This window comes from Rattus norvegicus, chromosome 6, assembly GCF_021556685.1.
Source record: "Rattus norvegicus strain SHRSP/BbbUtx chromosome 6, alternate assembly SHRSP_T2T, whole genome shotgun sequence".
NCBI classification, from domain to species: Eukaryota; Metazoa; Chordata; class Mammalia; order Rodentia; family Muridae; genus Rattus; species Rattus norvegicus.
The window spans coordinates 12,586,207-12,609,953 of record NC_141539.1 but is presented as its reverse complement, the minus strand read 5'-3'; the positions used below and the strand labels follow the sequence as shown (position 1 = coordinate 12,609,953).

Below are 23,747 nucleotides of genomic sequence, written 5' to 3'. Positions count from 1 at the left end.
GAGAGGGAGAGAGAGGGGGGGGGCATTGTCCAAACCTAGTTTAGAAAGCAGAGAGCTGATGACTTGGTGGGGGTGGGGGGGTCAGAGATGTTGCTGGGAGGGAAGGAACAGGATAGGAGGATGCTTGAGCTCCGCTGTTTACACATTGTTTCCCCAAAGCACTCTTTTTTTGGATTATGACCACATAGGCACAGAATCTTTTTGAAGCAAAGTTGATGTTTATTTCAGACAACCTATTTCTAGGGGTGTTCTGGGATCTAACTGGATGAAGCCTTGTGTACACCACAGGCTGAAGGACTAATGAGGAGGAGGAAGGCCAGGAATGCTGGTATGGTAAGGGAAGATCCCTGTCTAGCAGCTGTCTTTATCCACAGTGCATTCAGAGAAAGCGACTAGCCATCCAGGAGGGCTTCAAATAAAGTATCTAACTGAGTGAAACTTTTTGCATCATGATTGTCAGCCTTAGAGCTGACCTCTGTCTTCTAAACTAACGGAACAATATAACGTTTGAATGAAGCTAACCTATAGGACCGGGGTTCTCAACCTGTGCACTGTCATCCCTTTCCCAAGGGTTGCCTGAGATCATTGGGAAACACTTATTTTACCATTCAGAACAGTAGCAAAGTTACAGTTATGAAGTAGGAACAAAAATAAATCCTGATTGGGGGGTCAGCACAACATGAACTGTCTTAAAGCATTAGGAAGGTTGAGAATCACTGCTGTAAGACGATAAAAGTTTTTACTGACTTTCCCTTGGTTACCTAAATTCCTTCAGCAGAGGAGTTAAATTATGTCCTGCTGCATATTCCTTAACTAAAACTCTGGTAACAAAATTGGGAAGATTCATAAACTACAATCTTTAATAATGTTGCTTGTCTCCCCCTCCCCCATGAATATACTGTTGCTGTCTTTAGACACATCAGAAGAGGGCATCAGATTCCATTACAGATGGTTGTGAGCCACCATGTGGTTGCTGGGAATTGAACTCAGGACCTCTGGAAGAGCAGTCAGTGCTCTTAATCACTGAGCCATCTCTCCAGCCCATGTTGCTTGCTTTTTAAAAAAGATTTATTTATTTTATGTTTATGAGTGCTTCAACTGCACTTACACCTGCAAGACAGAAGAGGGCATCAGATCCCAGTAGAGATGGTTGTGAGCCACCATGTGGTTGCTGGGAATTGAACTCAGGACCTCTGGAAGAGCAGTGAGTCTTTTAACCGCTGAGCCATCTCCTCAGACCTGTTGCTTGCCTTTGAAATCAGAAAGTACCCATTTTAGAATCTAATACTGATTTAAAAGTCAAGCAGCATGCTGGAGAGGCTGAAAATATAGCAGTTAACTTTTATTGTTCCCAGCCCTTGCCCTAGGACTGGGCTTGGTGGGCATTTAATCCCAGCACTTGTGAGGCAGAAATAGGCAGATCTCTGTGAGTTTAAGGCCAGCCTGGTCTACATAGCCAGCTGCTACCTAGTGAGATGGTATTTTGAAAGAAACTGCCTTCTTTGGCTGTGCTTAGCCATGCAGTGACTAACAAGGCAGCCAACAAGCATAGGGTGCACACCTATTGTGGGTTAGTGTCAGGGTCTGGAATGACGAAGCAGGTTGATCATTCAGGTTGGTGATGTTCCTTCTACACAGGAGCCTCAGTTCTCACACAGACCATCTCAACTGGGGCCAACTTGAAAACTTACAAATAGAAGGGACTACTGTAGAACTCAATCTGGGGGTAGTTATATATCAACACTTCATGATGCGTTTGGGCAGTTGTCTAAAAATGTTATCATGATTTATTTATTTATTTTTTGAGATAGTGTTTTACATAGCCCAGGCTGACCCTGAACTCATCATGACAGACAGAAGAAAAAATCCAGGCAAATCACATGAAAACAACTTGGGATGTTTACGCCATGTATAGCGAGGGCAGGGGAAGAGGGAATGAGGTAACGGGCTGAGTAGAGCCTTAGAAGAACCGAGAGCTAGAGCTAGGACTCCAGAACAGGCGGTGGAGTAAACCTTCAACCAGTGAAAAGCAAGGAGCCAGGCTTCCTGGTGGGAAGGGAGACATGGGAAAGTCTCCAACCAACAAGAGGTTGAAGTTTTTCTTTCCCAGAATTTCCAAGGGCTGGAAGTGGAGCTGTGCTGTAGCTCATGGGAGATACATCAGCTGCCACTAAAATCTAGGAGCCTGGGCCACCGGTCGAAAGCAGGGGCATTGGACGGCTCGTCATACATGATGAAGAGTCTCGATGGCCTAATGCTATTCCCTTATAACTCCTCACACTCTTAATGATGTTCTAGACTTTGTAAACTCACCATTGTAACAGGATATCCTATGGAAAATGATGAAGGGGACTTAGGTGAGTATCCTGGCTACCAGAGAGGGGTAGATGAGGCAAAGGGAAGTCCACGTGAACTAGGCTGAGTTGACCAAGCTCTGCTCCCTCCCTCCCTCCTTTCTTCCCTCTTTCCCTCCTCTTCCTCCTCTTCTTCCTCCTCTCCCTCCTCCTCCTCCCCCCCTCTCTCCGCCCCTCTCCGTGTGTGCTGCATATTTAAATCCCTCATTAACAAATCCATACTTGACTTTAAGTGATGAAATCAACAAACAGCTTATTGGTGAACACCCATCTTTCTGACTGTGAGTTGAGTGTGCAGTACTCCTGCAGATATCTTTTTTTTTTTTTTTTTTGGTTCTTTTTTTTCGGAGCTGGGGACCGAACCCAGGGCCTTGCGCTTCCTAGGTAAGTGCTCTACCACTGAGTTAAATCCCCAGCCCCCTCCTGCAGATATCTTGAGATTGCTTTCCAGCAACCATGTTAGGGGGCTCCTAAGAACCTGAAAGAACCTGAAATGCCAGCACTGAGGAGTCTCTCCTGGCCTCCTGGGGCACATGTACATAAATGCACAAACCACACATAGACATACACATATGCATATAATTAAAAATAAAAATGAAATCTTAAAAAATGAAGATTGTCTTTAATTTTTCGCAAATGTGTTATTTGTCTAAAGTAAAGGATACTTGGACCAAGAACTCACAGAGAGTCTATGTGAAGATTTGACATCTCGCACTGCAGTAAACAACAACCACCTTCTCATGTCCCAGAGCAGAGACCAGAAGGTTGTTCTCTCCATATTGCAGCAGGAAACAGAACCAGGAGGAGGCCGCATCACTTCCTCAAGGGTCCTTCATATTCCAGAGCACCTCATCCTCAGAGTGTGTGCTCAATCATGTAAGTGCCCGGGTAGCAACAGTGAGCAAATTGCTATCACCCGAGGATATTGATGGAGCCCTGGTGCCATCCTCATCCGATGGTGAAAGCTGTACATTATTCAAATAAAAAATGTGTGATGTGCATTTCTGGATTTAAAAATTCTGTAATCTGGTGAGAGATCCCAAATCTCAGAATATTAAGAGTTTACAAGAATACTAGAAAAAAAATAAGGTTTCTAGAAAACATCCTGAGCATGTATGCTATGGAGGTATGTGTGTGTGTGTGTGTGTGTGTGTGTGTGTGTGTGTGTGTGTGTGTGTGTGTGTGTGAGAGAGAGAGAGAGAGAGAGAGAGAGAGAGAAACAGACAGAGACAGACAGAGACAGACAGGTAGAGACAGAGACAGACAGGCAGACAGACAGAGAGAATGAATAGAGGAGACAGAGAAGAATTCATAAAGCAATGGGACTTGACTGGACCTTGGAGAATGCAGCCGACTGGACGGAGAGTTATCATTCTTATTACACAATGAGACTCTGCTCATTCATGAGAGCAGCTGCATACATATGGAACCTTCCAAGTCTCCATTTGAGAGCACTCTCTGAATAGACATCTGAAGGTAATTCCCTTTGTGTAAGCATCAAATGGAGGGGATGGGAGAAAGGGTGCAAGAGGCCAGCTCTGCTTCCACCCCATTGTTTATTCCTTGGACGAAGTTTTCTTAAGCTCTCTAGAGCAGCTCACACCCCTGTATGTGGAAGGTCTCTGTGGTTGTGATGTGAGTGATTTCTTTGGATCTCCTAGTTCCTGGTGCCCTGAAGCTGCAAAACTCCATAGTCAAGCGATCGGCCATGAGCCTTGTGCCAACCTCAGACTACCCACTTAAAGAGTTTTCTGAGGCAACGTCTTGGGCTTGGCAAACACTGTGATGTGGTGTGATCTTGGCAGGGTGGAGTGCTACTTTCACTCTGCCCTTAGAAATCTAGTTGGCCAGGGGTGGGGAGGCAGCCGGGTGGAGGTCTTATTCATCTGGAATCTAGATGGCCAGCTGATTGAGGATAGAGAGGTCATTGAACACAGAATGTCCTTTGGACTCACTGGGGCCCCTTCAGACAGCAGACTCACACTGGAAAACCTTTTTATGACGAGTTCTTTGCATCTGTGACCTGAGTCCAAAAGCCTCCAACTTTGCCCACTCCCTCACAGGCTTTTCCAAGTCCATCATGGCCCCTCCTTACTTCTCCATTGGAAAAGTGTGTTCTTTATTTACCTCAGCAATGATGTTAGTTGACCTAGAGAACACATTTGTTGACAAAGCACCAGCATCCAGCAATTCAAGCCTCTAAGTTTAGAAAAACGGTTGGCTTTTAGCTGAAGAGAACATCAAAATTTACTTCCATCCCAAACAGCTAAATTGCTACACATCAGTTATATCTGAAGAGCAAAGGCAAACTTACAAGTAAGAGAGATAATTTCAGGTATCAAAACCTGAGATAGAGGTTCAGAGAGATGGTAAGAAGATAATAGTGGTATTTCTCTCCTTGAAAAGAACCCGAATTCAGTCCCAGCACCCAAGCTGGGTGTTTCCCTGTCATCTGTAACTCCAACTAAGACGGACTCTGACGCCCTCTACTGGCCTCCTTGGGCACTTACACTCATGCAAGTGCCCAATTAATTAATTCCCCGCCCCCAATTAAAAATAAAGATACTTCCTTAAAAAACAAACAAATAACCTGGTATGGGAGAGGCTCCAGGGAGTCTATGAGGGTGACTCTAGCTGAGACGCTTAGCAGTGGGGGATGTGGAGCCTGAAGTGGCAGCCATCTGTACCCAGGTAGGGCCCCCAGTGAAGGGATAAAGACATGAACTCACCCACAGAACCTTCCACCCAAAACTTGTTCTGCCTACAAGAAGAGCAGGGACAAAGATGGACCAGATACTGGGGGACAGCCAACCGGCGAGCGGCCCAACCTGAGACCCATCCCGTGGGCAAGCACCAACCTCTGACACTATTAGTGATACTCTGTTATGCTTGCAGACAGGAGTTTAGCATGGCTGTCCTCTGAGAGGCTCCACTTAGTATCTGACTGAAACAGATGCAGAGACCCACATTAGACAGAGCTCGGAGATTCTTGTGGAAAAGTTGGGGTGAGAGAAGGATTGAGGACTGTGATGGTTTGTGTATGCTTGGCCCAGGACATGGCACCATTAGGAGGTGTGGCTTTGTTGGAGTAGGTGTGCCCCTGTGGGTGTGAGCTTCAAGACCCTCACCCTAGCTGCCTGGAAGCCAGTATTCTGCTAGCAGCCTTCAGATGAAGATGTAGAACTCTCAGCTCCTCCTGCACCATGCCTGCCTGGACGCCGCCATGTTCCTGCCTTGATAATAATGGATGGAACCACTGAACCTGTAGGCCAGCCCTAACTAACTGTTGTCCTTTATAAGACTTGCCTTGGTCATGGTGTCTGCTCCCAGCAGTAAGCCCTAAGTAAGACAGGGTCAATTAACTTGGATCCTTGGGGGCTCCCAGAGCTTGAATCACAAGCCAAAGAGTGAGCATGGGCTGCACATAGGTCCCCACACACGTGTAACAGACGTACAACTGTGTCTTCATCCAGGTCCCCCAACGACTGCAGTGTGGGCTTAGCCTGACTCGATTGTCTGCCTGTGGATCCTGTTCTCCTACTGAGCTGCCTTGTCTGGCCTCAGTGGGGGAGAAACTACCTAGTCCTGCAGAGACTTGAGGTGCCAGGGGTTGGTACCCAAGAGGAACCTCTCCTTTCTCAGAGGAGGAGAGGGGGAGACTGGGAAGAAAGGGGGGCTGCGATCAGGTTGTAATAAATTAACCCATTAATGGAAAAACAAACAGGCAACAAAAGCCAAAAGCCAACCAATCAACCACAACCCAGCAAGAGAATCCACAGAGATAAATGGAAAGCAAAAGCCATGAGTGATCCGCCTCCCCCACACTGGGATTTTAATCAGTGCCGAGAACTGGTTAAGTCTTTAGGCTGCTGCCAAGCTGCTCAGCGACCTGGAGACCGTGGTTGAGACCTTTTCCCGTTTTGGGGCTCTGAGGCAGTTCAGCAAAATCTTCACTACGTGCTAACTGAGCAGGCACAAATCCTGTCACCCTCCCACGGTGCACACTGAAGTGGTGAGCTGAGAAGCCAAACTCAGTGTTCTTACGCAGTTTGTGAATCCCATGAACCTTAAAGGTGGCTATGAGAGCCTCACAGGTCTTCTCTGTCTTCCAGAGAACAATGCAAAAGGGGCTTTCAGCTCTCAGTCCACAGAAAGTGAGAAAGGCATAGCCTGTGATGAAGGATGCATTTTAAAGGAGGTCTGTCTGTCCATCTGTCTCTCTCTCAATCACCTATCTATCATTCATCTTTCTATCTATCTATCTATCTATCTATCTATCTATCTATCTATCTATCTATTTATCTCTATCTGTCTATCATCTATCATCTCTATCTATCTATCATTCATCTATCTATCAATCATCTATCTATCATCTATTTATCTCTGTCTATCTATCTATCTATCTATCTATCTAATCATCTATCTATCATCTGTCTGTCTATCATCTATCTATCATCTATATCTATCATCTATCATCCATCATTTATATCTATCATCTATCAATCATCTATCCATCATCTATATCTATCATCTATCTATCAATCATCTGTCTGTCTATCTATCATCTATCTATCGACAGGATTTTTCTTTATAGCCTTGGCCATCCTGGAATTTGCTCTGTAGATCAGGCTGCCCTTGAACTCATAGATCTGCCTGCCTCTGCCTCCCTAGTGTTGGGACGAAAGGTGTGCATCATACACCCAGCTGGGAAGAAGATTTTAAAAATTACATAGTATGAGATCTTCCAAAGTTGTGTTTTTTAGTCACAACTTATTCACCACCTTTATGTTGAGTAGAAAGTGTTCTTCCAAAAGGCGGAACTATTCCAGCGTTTTTCCCTAGACGGTGGCTCGACTTGGGGGTGCACTGGACTTTATGATAGTAGGGTCTAGTTGGAGGCTGAGGGTCACCAGAGACTTGTCTCTGTACTCTACCTCCCAGGAGGTGCCATAAACTTTGGCCCTTATGGTGACCTAACTTACCTGAGTCCAGAATCAATGAAGCCAAGGGCTATGGGCTGAAACCTCTGACTCTTTGAGCCAAAACAAATCTTTTCCCCCTCCAGCTCCTTCTGTGAGTATTTTGGCACAGCGATGCACATGGCACACCCATCTCCTTTGCTTTCCCAACAATGCATCTGTCGCTCCATTGGGTGGGGGGTTTCTGTGCCCTCCTGTGAGGGACATGATAGCTTCAGTTATCACACTGCCTAGATGTGATACTGTGAAACTGTGTGACTTAGATCAGAAACGTGGGGCAATTCTGCTCCCGTTACTGGATGGCTTGCACTGGGGCCACAGGCTGCCCTAAAAGCGTTTTCCTGCTAGTGGCTTTCAGGTTCAGAAGACAAAAACTGGCCTCTGCATGCAGAGGACCTAGGACTGCATAGACAAACAGAGGTGCCTGGCACGTCCCCAAACTCTCTGCCTTTCCAGCTCTAGCTGCTCTTCAATAGTGAGAGCGCTCGAGACTTTGAGGCCTTCACTGCACCGAGTATGAGCCCCTGGCCCCGGACTCGTGAACACACTGAGGTAACATGTTGTGATCCCCTAATCCCCGGACTCGTGAACACACTGAGGTTACTTGTTGTGAGCCCCTGGCCCCGGACTCGTGAACACACTGAGGTAACGTGTTGTGAGCCCCTGGCCCCGGACTCGTGAACACACTGAGGTAACGTGTTGTGAGCCCCTGGCCCCGGACTCGTGAACACACTGAGGTAACGTGTTGTGAGCCCCTGGCCCCGGACTCGTGAACACACTGAGGTAACGTGTTGTGATCCCCCCGGCCCCTGGACTTGTGAACACACTGAGGTAACGTGTTGTGATCCCCTGGCCCCGGACTCCTGAACACACTGAGGTAACGTGTTGTGAGCCCCTAATCCCCGGACTCGTGAACACACTGAGGTTACTTGTTGTGAGCCCCTGGCCCCGGACTCGTGAACACACTGAGGTAACGTGTTGTGATCCCCTGGCCCCGGACTCGTGAACACACTGAGGTAACGTGTTGTGAGCCCCTGGGCCCTGGACTCGTGAACACACTGAGGTAACGTGTTGTGATCCCCCCGGCCCCTGGACTCGTGAACACACTGAGGTAACGTGTTGTGAGCCCCTGGCCCCGGACTCATGAACACACTGAGGTAACGTGTTGTGAGCCCCCGGCCCCTGGACTCGTGAACACACTGAGGTAACGTGTTGTGAGCCCCCGGCCCCTGGACTCGTGAACACACTGAGGTAACGTGTTGTGAGCCCCTAATCCCTGGACTCGTGAACACACTGAGGTAACTTGTTGTGATCCCCTGGCCCCGGACTCGTGAACACACTGAGGTAACGTGTTGTGAGCCCCCGGCCCCTGGACTCGTGAACACACTGAGGTAACGTGTTGTGAGCCCCCGGCCCCTGGACTCGTGAACACACTGAGGTAACGTGTTGTGAGCCCCCGGCCCCTGGACTCGTGAACACACTGAGGTAACTTGTTGTGAGCCCCTAATCCCTGGACTCGTGAACACACTGAGGTAACGTGTTGTGAGCCCGTAATCCCTGGACTCGTGAACACACTGAGGTAACGTGTTGTGATCCCCTGGCCCCTGGACTCGTGAACACACTGAGGTAACGTGTTGTGAGCCCCTAATCCCTGGACTTGTTAACACACTGAGGTAACGTGTTGTGATCCCCCCGGCCCCTGGACTTGTGAACACACTGAGGTAACGTGTTGTGATCCCCTGGCCCTGGACTCGTGAACACACTGAGGTAACGTGTTGTGAGCCCCTAATCCCCGGACTCGTGAACACACTGAGGTTACTTGTTGTGAGCCCCTGGCCCCGGACTCGTGAACACACTGAGGTAACGTGTTGTGATCCCCTGGCCCCGGACTCGTGAACACACTGAGGTAACGTGTTGTGAGCCCCTGGGCCCTGGACTCGTGAACACACTGAGGTAACGTGTTGTGATCCCCCCGGCCCCTGGACTCGTGAACACACTGAGGTAACGTGTTGTGAGCCCCCGGCCCCTGGACTCGTGAACACACTGAGGTAACTTGTTGTGAGCCCCTAATCCCTGGACTTGTTAACACACTGAGGTAACGTGTTGTGATCCCCCCGGCCCCTGGACTCGTGAACACACTGAGGTAACGTGTTGTGAGCCCCTAATCCCCGGACTCGTGAACACACTGAGGTAACGTGTTGTGATCCCCTGGCCCCGGACTCGTGAACACACTGAGGTAACGTGTTGTGAGCCCCTGGGCCCTGGACTCGTGAACACACTGAGGTAACGTGTTGTGATCCCCCCGGCCCCTGGACTCGTGAACACACTGAGGTAACGTGTTGTGAGCCCCCGGCCCCCGGACTCGTGAACACACTGAGGTAACGTGTTGTGAGCCCCTAATCCCTGGACTTGTTAACACACTGAGGTAACGTGTTGTGATCCCCCCGGCCCCTGGACTTGTGAACACACTGAGGTAACGTGTTGTGATCCCCTGGCCCTGGACTCGTGAACACACTGAGGTAACGTGTTGTGAGCCCCTAATCCCCGGACTCGTGAACACACTGAGGTAACGTGTTGTGATCCCCTGGCCCCGGACTCGTGAACACACTGAGGTAACGTGTTGTGAGCCCCTGGGCCCTGGACTCGTGAACACACTGAGGTAACGTGTTGTGATCCCCCCGGCCCCTGGACTCGTGAACACACTGAGGTAACGTGTTGTGAGCCCCTGGCCCCGGACTCGTGAACACACTGAGGTAACGTGTTGTGAGCCCCCGGCCCCTGGACTCGTGAACACACTGAGGTAACGTGTTGTGAGCCCCCGGCCCCTGGACTCGTGAACACACTGAGGTAACGTGTTGTGAGCCCCTAATCCCTGGACTCGTGAACACACTGAGGTAACTTGTTGTGATCCCCTGGCCCCGGACTCGTGAACACACTGAGGTAACGTGTTGTGAGCCCCCGGCCCCTGGACTCGTGAACACACTGAGGTAACGTGTTGTGAGCCCCCGGCCCCTGGACTCGTGAACACACTGAGGTAACGTGTTGTGAGCCCCCGGCCCCTGGACTCGTGAACACACTGAGGTAACTTGTTGTGAGCCCCTAATCCCTGGACTCGTGAACACACTGAGGTAACGTGTTGTGAGCCCGTAATCCCTGGACTCGTGAACACACTGAAGTAACGTGTTGTGATCCCCTGGCCCCTGGACTCGTGAACACACTGAGGTAACGTGTTGTGATCCCCTGGCCCCTGGACTCGTGAACACACTGAGGTAACGTGTTGTGATCCCCTGGCCCCTGGACTCGTGAACACACTGAGGTAACGTGTTGTGATCCCCCCGGCCCCTGGACTTGTGAACACACTGAGGTAACGTGTTGTGATCCCCTGGCCCTGGACTCGTGAACACACTGAGGTAACGTGTTGTGAGCCCCTAATCCCCGGACTCGTGAACACACTGAGGTAACGTGTTGTGATCCCCTGGCCCCGGACTCGTGAACACACTGAGGTAACGTGTTGTGAGCCCCTGGGCCCTGGACTCGTGAACACACTGAGGTAACGTGTTGTGATCCCCCCGGCCCCTGGACTCGTGAACACACTGAGGTAACGTGTTGTGAGCCCCTGGCCCTGGACTCGTGAACACACTGAGGTAACGTGTTGTGAGCCCCTAATCCCCGGACTCGTGAACACACTGAGGTTACTTGTTGTGATCCCCTGGCCCCGGACTCGTGAACACACTGAGGTAACGTGTTGTGAGCCCCTGGGCCCTGGACTCGTGAACACACTGAGGTAACGTGTTGTGATCCCCCCGGCCCCTGGACTCGTGAACACACTGAGGTAACGTGTTGTGAGCCCCCGGCCCCCGGACTCGTGAACACACTGAGGTAACGTGTTGTGAGCCCCTAATCCCTGGACTTGTTAACACACTGAGGTAACGTGTTGTGATCCCCCCGGCCCCTGGACTTGTGAACACACTGAGGTAACGTGTTGTGATCCCCTGGCCCTGGACTCGTGAACACACTGAGGTAACGTGTTGTGAGCCCCTAATCCCCGGACTCGTGAACACACTGAGGTAACGTGTTGTGATCCCCTGGCCCCGGACTCGTGAACACACTGAGGTAACGTGTTGTGAGCCCCTGGGCCCTGGACTCGTGAACACACTGAGGTAACGTGTTGTGATCCCCCCGGCCCCTGGACTCGTGAACACACTGAGGTAACGTGTTGTGAGCCCCTGGCCCCGGACTCGTGAACACACTGAGGTAACGTGTTGTGAGCCCCCGGCCCCTGGACTCGTGAACACACTGAGATAACGTGTTGTGAGCCCCCGGCCCCTGGACTCGTGAACACACTGAGGTAACGTGTTGTGAGCCCCTAATCCCTGGACTCGTGAACACACTGAGGTAACTTGTTGTGATCCCCTGGCCCCGGACTCGTGAACACACTGAGGTAACGTGTTGTGAGCCCCCGGCCCCTGGACTCGTGAACACACTGAGGTAACGTGTTGTGAGCCCCCGGCCCCTGGACTCGTGAACACACTGAGGTAACGTGTTGTGAGCCCCCGGCCCCTGGACTCGTGAACACACTGAGGTAACTTGTTGTGAGCCCCTAATCCCTGGACTCGTGAACACACTGAGGTAACGTGTTGTGAGCCCGTAATCCCTGGACTCGTGAACACACTGAGGTAACGTGTTGTGATCCCCTGGCCCCTGGACTCGTGAACACACTGAGGTAACGTGTTGTGATCCCCTGGCCCCTGGACTCGTGAACACACTGAGGTAACGTGTTGTGATCCCCTGGCCCCTGGACTCGTGAACACACTGAGGTAACGTGTTGTGAGCCCCTGGGCCCCAGACTCGTGAACACACTGAGGTAACGTGTTGTGAGCCCCTAATCCCTGGACTCGTGAACACACTGAGGTAACGTGTTGTGAGCCCCTAATCCCTGGACTTGTTAACACACTGAGGTAACGTGTTGTGATCCCCCGGCCCCCGGACTCGTGAACACACTGAGGTAACGTGTTGTGATCCCCCGGCCCCCGGACTCGTGAACACACTGAGGTAACGTGTTGTGATCCCCCGGCCCCTGGACTCGTGAACACACTGAGGTAACGTGTTGTGAGCCCCTGGGCCCTGGACTCGTGAACACACTAAGGTAACGTGTTGTGAGCCCCCGGCCCCTGGACTCGTGAACACACTGAGGTAACGTGTTGTGAGCCCCTGTGAGGTAACGTGTACAGCAACAAGCAACTGGAACATTCTCAAAAATTTTATAAGTTATCATTTAGAAAATTTAATGAATGAATTAAATTGCAATTTAGATTTTCTGAATAGAAAATAACAAATCTAAATATATATGTATATATTAGATAGGTGTGGTGGCACACTTTAATCCCAGCATTCAGGAGGCAGAGGCAGGAGGACCTCTTGAGTCTGAGGCCAGCCTGGTCTGCATATCCAGTTTCAGGCCAGCCAGGACTGTCTGGTGAGACCCTGCCTCAAAATAAATGAATAAATGGATAAGCAAGCAAATCATAGAACAGCTCAGAGACAGAAAACAGAGTCAAGGGTCCACTCTGTGTCTAGTGAGACTGCAGATGGAGTGAAGGCAAAAGGAAAGAAACACTGAAGGAAGCAAGTTCCTCAGCACAGGTTTCATAATGAATTAATTACTGTGTGGCTTTTCCTGGGATATGTGACTGGGCACTGTGATGGTCTGGATGAGATGCTCCTCATAGTGTGAGCATTTGAACGCTTGGTCCCCGTTGGTGGCACTGTTTAGGGAGGCCCAGGAGGTGTGGCCTGGCTGGAGGAGGTGTGGCCTGACTGGAGGAGGTGTGGCCTGGCTGGAGGAGGTGTGGCCTGGCTGGAGGAGGTGTGGCCTGACTGGAGGAGGTGTGGCCTGGCTGGAGGAGGTGTGTCACTGGGATCAGCTGGTTTAGAGACGAGCTCTGCATCTAGTTCTGTCTCCTCTCTGATTTGTACTCGCAGTTGTGAGCTCTCAGCTGTGACTACAGCTGCCATGCTCGACGCCTCTGTTCTTTCAACATCGTCCATTAATCCCGCAGAACCTCAAGCCCAAATATGACTCTTCTTCTGTAAGTTGTCTTGGCCCCGGCGTTTTAGCACAGTAACGGAAAGGTAACCAATCCAGGTACCAAAGACAAACCAAAGAGTCAACTTCCACCAAGTCTAGTTTGCTGAACTAATATGGTTTTTGGAGTTACTTATGAGCATGGAGAGGCGTTACTGACAGGGGAGCTGTGTTCCTCAAACATCTGTGTCACTGCAGTGTGTGACTCTGCCATGGATAACGACCATAGGCAAGCGGGGCCATTATGCTGCCCACTTTTACATCAGATAGACACAACTATAGCTAACCGAGAAGAGGGAGCCTCAGTTGAGAAAATGCCCCCACAAGATCTGGCTGTAGGTAGCTTAATCAGTGGGTGATGGAGAAGAGCTGTGCACATTGGTACCATCACCCTTCGCCTGGTGGTCCTGGGTTCTATAAGAATGCAGGCTGAGCAAGCCATAAGGAGCAAGCCACTGGGCAGCAGCCCTCCATGGCCTCTTCATCAGCTCCTGACTCCAGGTTCCTGCTCTGCCTGAGTTCCTGTCCTGACTTCCTTCTGGGATGAACCGTGATCTGAAAATGTAAGCCAAATAAACCCTTTCCTCCCTAATTCACCATGGTCATGGTGTTTTAACACCATAGCACCACAGACTGTGTGCTCACTGTATGACTTGGTTTGTTTCATTGCCTTGACTTTAGGACCATGTCACCTCTGCTCCCCATAGGTGATATGAGATGTCAAGTCTGGAGCTAAAAGCTATTCTGTAACAAATAAAATAAGTAAGAAAATATCAAAATAGAAATACAGTGTAGCTGGAGAGATGGCTTAGTGCCTAAGAGCAATGACTGCTCTTCCAGAGGTCCTGAGTTCAATTCCCAGCAACCACATGGTGGCTCACAACCATTTGTAATGGGATCTGATGCCCTCTTCTGGTGTGTACAGCTACAGTGTACTTATATATAATAAATAAATAAATCTTTAAAAAAAAGAAAAGAAATACAGTGTAGTGAAAACACAAAGTAAGAGAAAACATCTTAAAACTTTAAGAGAAAGAAAAATTGCTAAGTATGGTGGTATATGCCTTTAGTCCCAGCATGTGTGGAGGCAGAGGCAGGCAGGTTTTGGTGAGTCTGAGGCCAGCCTGGTCTACAAAGTGAGTCCAGAACAGCCAGGCCTACAGAGAGACTCTGTCTCAAAAATAAAAACAAAAACAAATAAACAAACAAACAAACAAACAAAAACCCCCAAAAAACATCAACAACAAAAATTAAAAAAAAAAAAAAGAAAAGGAAAAAAATTACCTACTAGGCTAAGCCATATGGAATGTAGCTCAATTGCAGATAAAATATAATAGTACAGAACTTTTGCTACTTCTATGAATGTTTGGTTGCTCTACTAATTACTTGGAAGCGCTAGTTTTCTTTTCTTTTCTTTTTTTTTTTTTCCCCCCGGAGCTGGGGACCGAACCCAGGGCCTTGTGCTTCCTAGGTAAGCGCTCTACCACTGAGCTAAATCCCCAGCCCCCCCAGAGTGCCTCGGAAGCGCTAGTTTTAATCCACTCTAAACTCCCCAGCAACTGTGTGTGTTCCCTTCTCCCTATCACCCCAGTGTTCGCATTCCCGAAAGAAAGACACCCGTACACAACCTTATATTTTAAGTACCTTAAACAGCTCAATGGTCGGGCCACTCCCTAACTCCAGGTGGCTAGCACACGCTCTCCTCTGATATCACACGCTCCCCTCTGATATGCCTGAGTTAATATTTACTAAATCTACATTTTATCTTTGCTGCCGGGGATCCTGATGGGCAGCCCTCCTGGGGCTGCTTCCCCTTGTACCCTACCTGTCTGTCTGCTGTGTCTTCCTCCAGTCAGTCTCCTAAGCCCTCGGCATGGCTTCCCACTGCATTTCTAGCCCGGGAATTCTAAAAGTCCTGCCTCTGTCTCCCTGCCCAGCCATTGGCCACCGGTAACTTTATTTCCTAATTAGAGCCAGTTGTGGGCAGGAACCTTCAGCTTAGATGTGTGGGTTCTGTGTGATTTCGGGAGCCAAATTAACACAGATAGCATTAGAACCAATCCACAACGATTAAACAGAATGTATTAACACAGTTATCCATAAAATAGAACACGGTTTCTCTAAACACCATTGGAATACTACTCTGCAATAAAAAGGGAACAGAGCTACCAGTAAATACCAGAACCTGAGCCACCCTTAGAAGGATAATGATAAGTAAAAGGCAGAAGATGTAAGATTCCATGTGTCTGGAATCCTAGACAGTTAAACTAATGTTGTGCAGCAAACAGCAGGCTGTTTGCTCCCTGGTACTAGATACAGGAAGAAGTTACAGAATTTAAAGCGTTCTGACAGTATATTTTGTGGTTCTGGAAATGTTTTATATCTTGATTGTGATGTGCACTGCTACACACTTACGAAAAACTCACTGAACTATGCTCTCAAGATTGATACATTTAATTATTTATAAGTTTACTAGATAGAATAGGTGAACGCCTGATGTTTTATGTTTCAACTGAACAAAGACAGGGACTTTTCATTAATAATATTGGCTGCTGAAGGTCTATGAAAGAACATTTTCAAAACAGAGAAGGCTGTGGTAAATCCGATGTTAGCATGCATCAGAGGCAGCTGGAGGGTTATGAAAACACATTCTCTGAGTACCAGAGCCGTTTTTTAGAGGGCTGATGGCATACTTTCCAGCAAGTTCCTAAGCATGCTGGGGTCTACAGTGACTGAGCCTGAGAACCGGCAAGCCGGATCCCAGCATAAAGGAAGGTATGAAAAGGAGCGCTCTGGTGAGCCCACACCTGAGGGAGCACTGACTTCATGGCGGTGAGGGTGAACCCATGCCTCTGAGGGAGCTGGCACTGGAATCTCTGCTGTAGAGAGACTAAATGAAAGCAATGACAGACGCAAGAAGCACTTTAAATATCATTGACATATTTCCCCTCAACCCCCTCCAAGGATATACGGAATGCCTTTGGAGCAATAAAAACTGTGTGTTGTGTTTGGGAACAGAGCGGCAGGAAAGGCCTTGCTTAGCCTTCAGGGGCCCTAAGTTCAATCCCCTGTTCCCCCAACAAAACAAAAAACAGAAGGAAGGAAGGAAGACTTGGTCTCTGACGCTTGCTAAGCCGGGAATCCTTTTCCTGCTATAAATAAGAAGGAACAATTGGGCTCCAAGGGCCAGGTACTTTGTGTAGCATTAAAACAAGAGTCGGGTGCTGGGACAGATCACGTCCAAGGGAAGCAATGAGGGTGGGCTTTCTCTAGGGCATCTGAAGACAATCAGAAAACCTGGTTAAAGTAGGTGGGTTCTATATGATAATCAGTTCTAGACACTGTCAGTGATACAATACCGTCAATATAATCTTCTGCTCATCTCACAACTGCTGAGTCAGCTGTTACACTTATGAGCATACGCACCCTTCAAATTAGCATGGTCTCCTTTCTTTTAGTGAATCCTGGTCTTTACACAAATGTTTACACGGAGATTTCCCAGTCAAGAACTGGGCTGTCGTTATCTGGAATCCCCTGAGTTTACGTTGTGTCTACACTCCCAAGGGCATTTCACAGCTCACATAAAGTTATGGATTGGAAACAAACACTCCTGGGGGTTGGAGAGATGGCTCAGCGGTTAGGAGCACTGACTGCTCTTCCAGAGGTCCTGAGTTCAATTCCCAGCAACCACATGGTGGCTCACAACCATCTGTAATGAGATCTGATGCCCCCTTCTGTTACGCAGACATACATGCATATAGAGCACTTCTATATATAAAATGCATATATGAAAGAAAAAGTAAATAAATCTGAAAAAAAAGGAAATATGCATTTCTTACTCATAAGTTTAAGGCATGGAAATATGCATTTCTACCTTTACACACTGAGTCATTACATAGGCCCTAAACTTCCATTTTTTAATGTGATTACATTATTTTAATTGTGACTGAAATTTAACATAATGAAATAGTATTTGAGGTGTCATATTTTTGTCTGGCAAATTTAAATTTCAGGTTAATTCATAGTACTTTCCACTGACAATTCATATGTTTAAAGTAGAAATTTATGTGTTTTAGGGATTTTATATTGTATTACTAGTTATGATTATAATTGGCATATTATACTCATTTTAAATATTTTAAGTTCAGAAATATATTATAATGGATAAATAACTAAAAATCTATCACAGATTTCCTTTTTAAAAAATATTTATTTCTTGTATGTGAGCACACTGTCACTGTCTTCAGACACACCAGAAGAGGGCATCAGATCCCATTACAGATGGCTGTGAGCCACCGTGTGGTTGCTGGGAATTGAACTCAGGAGCTCTGGAAGAGCAGACAGTGCTCTTAACCTCTGAGCCATCTCTCCAGCTCAGTGGTTTCCTTTTGCATTTTAATATTTGTATTTTTACCAGCATGCATATATGTTCATGCATGTACATGTAATAACTCCATCGTTTGTGTTTCTTTTTGCTCATCGTGACTATCCAACTTCATGATTGTTACTGAAAAAAAAAGCGTAATGTAGAAGTGGGAGTGTTAAAAATGATGTGCTGTAAAGCAGCCGTAGTGCTGTACCCTGCCACCCCAGCAGTGGGGGAGGTGAAAACCCGAAACCTGGGAACTCAAGGTCAGCCTCTTCTGTTTTTAAAACAAATAGAAACAAAGCAGAGAAAACACCACCAGCAAAAGTATAGACCACTTCCCCTGATGTTGGCAGGCAAAAGCAGGTGTGTGTGCCTTCCAGAATGATCTCTTGCAGAGACTTGTGTCACGTCAGTCGGCCAACAGAGACACCATAAAGGAAAGGTTAAGGTTTTGGTCGTAACTCCCTGTAGGGAGTTGGGAAGCACCCATAGTTCTAGGGATTATGTAATGGCCTCAGTGACCAGAAACAAAGCTAGCATTTGGGTGTGGCTGTGTTGGGAGGCCTTGGCCGCAGCACAGAGAACAGTGGGAGACCCAAAAAGTTAAACACAATTTTCATAGTGCAATTGATTAGATGGACTCATAATCTGCCTGTGATCTCCAGAGGAGAGAGATCGGGAGGTCTGGAGGAGAATCAAAGTCAAATATTATTTCACTTGTCATTCAGATCCATACTTGACACTACAGCAGAGGTGGCTTCAGTAAATAAAGTTCCCTTGGTTTGAAGGTAGTGGTCGGGAATCAATACTGAGTAGTGGTTCATGAAAGGTAGTTTGAATTTAACAGAGTGTGTGCTGGCCTCCTGAGGATATGAGGACCAGGGAGCTGACTCAGCAGATAAAGGAACCCACATGGCGGAAGGACAGAACTGCTCCACAAGTTGCCTTCTGACTTCTACACTCCTGCTGTGGTGTGCACACCTGTGTGTGCATGTGTACACTAATGCACTAAATGTAGATATGCAAAATTTAGGGGAAAAAATAAGTTATGCAAATTGACATACAGGGCCAGGCCTGGACTTAATCAAGTTCGGGGACTCAGGACCTGGCTTCATGCTGCGTGCCCTCTCTTTTCTTATCAGGCACCTAGGGTCATCTTGGTCTTCCTGAAGGATTATCTACCAGAATTTACACTAAGGCCAGAAAGGAAGGAAGGAAGGAAGGAAGGAAGGAAGGAAGGAAGGAAGAAAAAAATCCCCAAACCCAACAACAGATAAATGTGTTCTTGGCTGGTGTGTTTACTTAAAAGAAAATCTTCTTGCTTAATAATTACACACACACACACACACACACACACACACACACACACACACACATCTAACTATATCTATATACACATATATCTATACATACATACATATATATACACATATATACACTATACACCCACAAATATATATACACACATATATCTACACATGCATCTATTTATATCTATACACACATATACATATATACACATGTATACACACATACACATATACACACATATACTTAATACATATATACACATATACCTATCTATATATTTGTACACATACATATCTATACATACACACATACATACATGTATCTTGTGCATCCTCCATTGTTTCATTGTTGCATTCTGGGAATACACACACACATAAATACATACACATAAATACACACATCTATTTATCTATCTATCTCTCTACCTATCTATCTCTATATATACACACACATAGGTAAGCACACATATATACATCCACACACACATACACATACACATACATATATACACACCTATCTATCTATTCTATATATACATATGTATATACACACACACATATATATAAAATGCACCTATCTATCTACACATATACATACATATCTATATACACATATACACACACATACCTTGTGCACCCTCCATTGTTTCATTGTTGCACTCTGGGACACAAAAACACACACACATATACCCATACACACACACACACACACACATATATGCACATACACATATATCTATACATACTTACACACATATACATACACACATATACCTTGTGAATCCTCTATTGTTTCATTGTTGCACTCTAGGACATACATACACATACACACACACACACACACACATATATATACACACATATGTATACACAAATATCTACACACACACATCTATACACACAGAGACATATATCTATAAACACATGCACACACACATATATATATACACATATGTATACACAAATATCTACACACATCTATACACACAGAGACATATATCTATAAACACATACACACAAACACACACACACACACATACACACACACCCTGTGCACCCTCCATTATTTCGTTGTTGCACTCTGGGACACACACATATATCACTTAGTCACATGGGAATCACATGTGCTGTTTTTAGAGGACCGCCATATTGTTCTTCAGAGGCTTGAGACACTGCATTTCCACTAATGACACTTAATCCGTGCCCCATTTTTGCTTGGTCACCCTGAAAGGTTGTGGGGAAACCCACTGTGGTTCACATGCATTTTCTCAGATCACATAGCTTGGTACTTTTTTTTTTTTTTGGTTCTTTTTTTCGGAGCTGGGGACCGAACCCAGGGCCTTGCACTTCCTAGGCAAGCGCTCTACCACTGAGCTAAATCCCCAACCCCCACATAGCAATCTTTCCATGTGCTTGTGTGCTGTTGACACATCCTCTATGTGAAGTTCTGTATCTCTTGTTCATTTCCTTTTTTCTCCAGTGTTAGGAGCTGAAAGCAACCGCAGTGCCTGTGTCTCCTCCTCTTCCCTCTTCTTGTAATGTCTTAAAATTTCCTTTGGCAATTTTATTCATGTATATAATGTACCTTGGTCACGTATATAAATGATGTGTGCCTCAGTGCGGAGAGGAGGGTGCCCATCATGGAGCATGTATAGACGGTGGAAAATTCTGTGGAGTCAGTTTTCTCCTTCTACTTTGGTGTGAGATTCCCAGGATTCCGCTCAGGTTACAAGGCTTGAGTGGCAAGCTCCTTGATCCACTAGTTCATCTAGAAGGTCCCATCTTCCCTAAGTTTCATTTATTGTGTGTATGTGTGTGGTATGAACACACCATGGAACATGTGTAGAGATCACAGACAAATTGTGAAACCCAGAGTTCTTCTTCCACCATGTGGGCTCTTCAGATTGGACGTATCAAGGTGTAGGTGTCACGTGCCTTAACCTGATGAGCCATGTTGCTGGACCTAGATCCATTTCATTTTCCTAAGAAAATTATATTCTCTAATATAATTAATCGCCACCTTCAGGTATTGAATTTTGGCATAATATCTAATATTTAATACATATTCCAGAAGTTTCCAATTTCCCCATTACTGTCTGTCCTTCATGCCTAACTATATACACCGATGTCTTTTGAATACAATAAACAAGTTATTTTATAGAATGTTCCTCATTTATTTTCTCATAATTACATTGTTTGTGTGTATGAATAGTCTGCCACATGTCCTCTAAAGACTTTAAAAAATACATTTATTTATGTGTTTATGTGTGTTCTCTATGTATCTGTGTGTGTATTTGTGTGTGTGCATGTATGTGTATGTGAATCTTTGTGTGTATATCTGTATGTGAATCTGTGTCTGTGTGTTGTGTGTGAATCTGTGTGTATGTGTGTGTAGTGTGTGTATTTGTGTGTGTGCGTGAATCTGCATGTATGTATGTTGTGTGTGAATCTGTGTATGTATGTTGTGTGTGGATCTGTATATATATATGTATGTGCATTGTGTGTGTATCTGTGTATGTATTTGTGTGTGTGTGTGTGTGTGTGTGTGTGTGTGTGTAGATTATGGTACAAATGTGAAGAATAGAAGACAACTTTTGGAAGTAAGTTCTCTTCTACTATGTTGGTTCTGGATATTGAACTCAGACCACCAAACTTGGCTGCAAGCCTCTTTATATGTTGAGTCATCTCACTGGTCCCTCATAATTACAGTCTCATGACACATATTTGGCATGAGTCCTACAGAGTGTAGAGAAGTGTATCGCTTCAGTAAGTCCCACCAGACAGTGCATGGTGTCAGTCTATGGTCACTGGCTGCCACTTTGTTTGGTTGAGGTCCCTGGGCTCCTCAGCCCCATAATAACTGATGAGTCACTGTTTCTGGCATGATTTGTGCCTTGTTCAGACCCAAAGTTCCATCCATTGTCATTTCCATCCACCTGAAAGATTTCTTTTGTGTGAAATATCTGCTGTACATAAATCACCTCAGGTTGTTTCTGTAAAAGTGGCTATGTTTCATTTCACATCCAGGAGGGCTAATCTCGCTTGTCAGCTGGATTAGATGTGAGATCTGCTAAGAGACACACCTCTTGGTGGGTCTTCTAAGGAGTTTCCCAGAAGGGTTAATTGAAGGAGGAGACTTCAACTAACAAAGAACACAAAGAATCCTGAGGGAAAAGTGACACTTTTGCCTTCACTCTTTGTTGGTGACCTCGCCTAACACGCCGCCATTGCTGCTACCCTGCCATCCTTTGCTGACACTGAAACCTGAATTCCTTTTTTTTTTTTTAATGACTTGATCTACAGATACACTGTTTAATTAGTAAGCAAAGAATGTACTTCTTGTTGAGTGAGATCGAAGAGATAAGTCCCAATTATTAAGCAAGTTTAAAACTAGTTTGGGATCTGACCTTTATTGAGCTTATCCACCAGAGTGGACATAATGTCTGCACAAAACCAAATGTTTGCTACTATAACTTCTGCATCACAATTAAAATCCAAACAGTTTTTTAAAAAGTCAACTCAATCAAAACCCATTACTTCAAATTCAATAGCTTCTTTGAAGCCACAGTCACAGTTAAATATGGTTAAGATTCGAATGCAGAAATTTGGTTGGTTGGAAGGCTAAAAATAGAATTACAAAAAGGCAAAATTTTGTTTTTTCACAGAGATACAGTCCACTGGAATCGCCAACACTGGACAGCTGTTAAGAATACTTAGAGTCCTGAGATAAGGAATCCAGGCATCCTTAGACAGTCTTCTGTCGTCCTTTCTTCCCAATCAGCGATTTGTGAATGTGTGGGATGACACCAACATCAGCAATCGTAGCCTTGATCAGAGAGCCCAGATCGTCATGTCCGCGGATAGCAAGTTGCAAGTGACGAGGGGTAATACGCTTTCCCTTCAAGTCTTTTGATGCATTCCCTTCCAACTCAAGTACCTCTGCGGTGAGGAACTCCAGGACGGCTGCGCTGTACACAGCAGCGGGCGCGCCCACACGTCCGTGGCTGATTGTCCTAGATTTCAGGTGTCGATGACTACGGCCCACAGGGAACTGTGAGCCTGCTCGCTGGGAGCGGGAAACCGCCTTTGTCTTGGCCTTTCCGGGGTCCTCTCCAGCCTAACCGCCAGCCATCTCAGACTGTGCTGAAGCTCGGACAAGTGAGGTAGAGATGAGGCCAGGGGGACGCTCAGCGACATCCCGGTGCCCACTCCTCCGGCGTACCGCGATTCAAACTGCCTGAAACCTAGATTCTTTACCCTTACAACATGGACTGAAGATCTGTGGCTCCTCAGGAGCTCTCTGGGCTTTCCATGCCACACTGGGATTGCACAGCATCCAGCATCACAGACTGGGTGGCTATTGGATCCTCTGCCTCCCCAGCATGCAGACTGCTACCATTGGGTGACCCAGCCTGTACTGTGTAAACCAAGTATGTGGTTAAAATGAGAATGGCCCCCAAGGCTCATATACTTGAATTCTCAATTGGTGGAACTGTTTGGGAAGGATAAGTTATGTCACTGAGAGTGAGCTTTGAGGTTTCGAAAGCTCAAAACAAAAAAATAAAAATAAAATAAGAGCTCATGCTATTCCTGGTTAGCGCTCTCTACCTTGTGTCTGTGGGAGAAGATGGAAGCTACTCCAGTGCCATG

General features: G+C 46.6%; 1 pseudogene across 1 annotated transcript; it reads right to left on the bottom strand.

Moving 5' to 3' along the window:
• Positions 1-22,842: 22,842 nt before the first annotated feature.
• On the bottom strand, positions 22,843-23,335 carry H2az1-ps2 (H2A.Z variant histone 1, pseudogene 2; annotated as a pseudogene). The gene has a single exon (XR_015623438.1). The product of XR_015623438.1 is annotated as a H2A.Z variant histone 1, pseudogene 2 (transcript).
• Positions 23,336-23,747: the final 412 nt, after the last annotated feature.